This window comes from Haemorhous mexicanus, chromosome 2 (assembly GCF_027477595.1).
Source record: "Haemorhous mexicanus isolate bHaeMex1 chromosome 2, bHaeMex1.pri, whole genome shotgun sequence".
NCBI classification, from domain to species: domain Eukaryota; kingdom Metazoa; phylum Chordata; class Aves; order Passeriformes; family Fringillidae; genus Haemorhous; species Haemorhous mexicanus.
The window spans coordinates 93,876,754-93,880,032 of record NC_082342.1 but is presented as its reverse complement, the minus strand read 5'-3'; the positions used below and the strand labels follow the sequence as shown (position 1 = coordinate 93,880,032).

General features: G+C 39.6%; 1 long non-coding RNA gene across 1 annotated transcript; it reads right to left on the bottom strand.

Annotated features, from left to right (window-relative positions):
• Nucleotides 1–263: 263 nt before the first annotated feature.
• LOC132324301 (uncharacterized) lies at nt 264–2,924 on the bottom strand. Its single transcript, XR_009485565.1, has 2 exons — nt 2,838–2,924; nt 264–419 (listed from the first exon to the last, which is right to left on the bottom strand). It is a non-coding gene; the product is annotated as an uncharacterized LOC132324301 (long non-coding RNA).
• Nucleotides 2,925–3,279: the final 355 nt, after the last annotated feature.

The window sequence follows — 3,279 nt, the reverse complement described above, 5'->3', positions numbered from 1 at the left end:
CCAAACATGATAACAAACAAAATCAATTAAGTTATGAGTGGACTTCTTACTTTACATAGATTAAAATACATAAACATAAAATTCTCAATATTGTACAGGAGTACACAGCCTCTAATTCTTATTTATTAATTTTATTCTTGCTAATTACCATTTCTGACTGCATAAATACTAGCCAGCATATCCTGCTATTACCGGTAATGAGAACGGTCCCAAGAAATAATATGACAGACACAAAAAATCCAAGTAGAGCAACAGGTGGTTCTTCATATTATCTATGAATACAACATTACCATCTTGAGGAGGAAATATTCAGCTGTTGCTGGGAAGGTGGTCAATTGCATCGTCAAACTTAGCTGGCTTCCACTTGGTGACTAGAGTTCATTAAAGATGAACATCCACATCTTATTGTCAATCCTTTTCTGCAAAAGAATTATTGTTAATCAATTTTGATATAAAGGTCAGAGAAGAAGAATGCTATGTCTTCTGCCCAAGCCTGGTCATTCAGTCAACAGAAAGAGCCAGTACAGTATTTTCCAGAGGAATCAAAAAGACAGACAAATAAACAACCAACCAAACCATGAAATGGCAAGTCATAGATCAAGCTAATAGTGCAGTGCTGTTGCCCATGGAGAACAGCACTCCTGCCTGACTTCCCAGCACATGGTGAATTTGCTCTTACTTTATTAGCCAAGCAGGACTCACTTCTGCCTTCCCAGTACACCCAGAAGTCCCAGAAATGCAGTGATGGTTCCATCTGTTATGGTAATAGCATTAACAACTATTCTTTTCAATCAAGGAACCCTATTTATCAGATGGTCACCTGTAGCAGGAAATCCCACAGGTTGACCACATGCAACACAACTAATTTCTTTTTATTTCCTTTATATTTACTATCTCATACCATTTAACTACACTGACTGCCCCCTTGTTCATAAGTAATGTGACAGGAAAAATAAGGAGGTCATGACTCACGGTTTAATTAATTACTCCCAATTAATCACACCTTCAGGAGCCTCAAGTAGGTACAATATTGAGAAACAGACTTCCTTGCCGTGCCTTTTACATATAACATGGATCCAGAGAAAAGGGAGACTGCTCCTGTCCCTCAGGGGTGCAACTCTCTGCATTGCTTTGCTGGAGAATTACAGCAGGAATGAACAGAGAAACATCTTTGGGAAACACCTCACAGGAATACACATTTCTACTTCATTCCTGCCTTTTCTACAAAAAATGCTTGAAAAACATGCAGAAGTCATTGATCCATAGGTGCACAAAACCAGCTGTTTGTACACAGTCCATCTTAACATTAATCTGGTTGAAACTGATAAAAAAAAAGACACTATGGGATGAGCTCATTGTAGGTAACCTGCACAGCAGAAAAAAAAGTAAATTATGGTCTGTCTCTTGTTTTCTCCAGACTAATGAATCTTAAATTTTTTCCTAAAGAATGGCATGCAGAGAGGAAACACCCTGATTCAGAGCATTGTGTCTAAGGGGGGCTCTCTGCAAGGCGGCAGTGACAAGTCTGACTGCTCCGTGAATTGAGACAGACCTGGGGTAGCCTTATACTTAGGCTGTTAGGTAAAACATTAGTTTACAGCATCACTGCTGGGACTATGATAATGCTCCAAGAGATACCAATGGGGTTATTGATTTATTTGAATCAAATATTGTTATCATCAGCCACAGGAGAGGACTCCAGGTCCCAAACTGGCTAGGGGCCACTTTGCTGAAAAGGGCTATGATTACAAATAATTGCTGGAACTGGAGTACGGACCTTGTGTTTGTGACTTTCCATGTCCATCCATTTTTCTCCCCTCTCTGAGATTTCTCCTTTCCCTCTCCTTTCTCACCTTTCCCTCCAGAGAATACAAAAGACAACAAACACCACACAGGAAAACACAGTAATTTCTCCAAAGTGCTGCTTAAAACAGTGTGCAGTGCCATACCTAGATCTGCAGGGAGCTGGCCATTAGGCTCTCTTTCAATAACCTTCTTTGGGGACAAAGAAATACAGGCTAGCACTGCGGTTAGAAGAGGTGCAATGTGCACAGGTGCACCTTCCACTTCCCCCTGCTTTCACCTCTCTCTAGAAAATGGGAGGTCTTGGAAGGAGGAAAGTACTCTAGACCCTACTGACTTTACATGTCATTGCTTCCACTTTATGAGAGGGGAGACATCCTGAAGTCCAGAATTCTAGTGGCATGTGAGACCTTTTCCCTCCTCAGCTGGAGCTGTGGCTGAGCTGTGAGCTGAATTTCACAGTCAATGCAATAAGATAGTGCCTTGATGTTTGGTGGTTATCTTGATTTTGGTAGTGCAGTGGAAAGCGTTTTGTACTTCACATAAATGACACAGGCACAGAAATGTGAAAAGTCCTGTAGGAGCGGTAGCAACTGCATACTGCTTTTAGGCTAAGGATTAGCTGCCTTTAAGTAGGTTGCCCTCACTAGATTGAGAACTGATTGCAATACCTTCTTGTCTCTTCTTTACCTCAATCAATAATTTTTAGGGTTCAAAATAATCAGAGTGCAATAATTCCTCCACAGGAACAGTCATGTAGTGATGAATTACATATTCCAGTCTGCATAAGTATGATAGAAGAAAGGCAAATTTTGAACAAAATCTGCTATACTGAGGCAAAATTTGTGTCTCTGCAGCTGACAGGTATGTGTCTTTACTGCCTTAGAAAGTTTAATACTTAATGGGAATAAGATTTGGTAACACAACAGACATTAAAAAACAGACAAACCAGCCGAAAGCTCAGCTGTATGTGTTCTGTGTGTGCCTTTAAATACTATTAAAATTGAATTTGACTAGACTTGCTCAAATCAGACCTGTTATCAACAACACATTGTCTCAGGAGACCAACATTTGTCCAGTTAGGGCTTCCTTCATTAATCGTCCAGCATCAAGCAAGCCAAATCCAAATCTGTGGAGAAAAAGCAATTAGATATTTTAAGCAGTGATAAGAACACCACAAATAATCAATTTCTATGGCATTAACAGCTACCTGGCCCAGAAAAAGTCTATAAAAGCTAGAATTTATTGCAGAACACCAGACAGCTTACAGAGCATTGATTCTTAGTAGTATGCATAGATTGCTGGATTTAAAGAGAAATCCCTAATGGTTTTTACCTTTTATTTTTTTTTCTTTTAAAGGGAAAACAAGGATACGGTGTTCATGAGGCCAAAATGCAGCAAAAGAAATGTCTAAGGACTGTTAAACAGAATTTGTCTATCTTTCAGATGAACAGAATACTGCCACACTGTTTGATG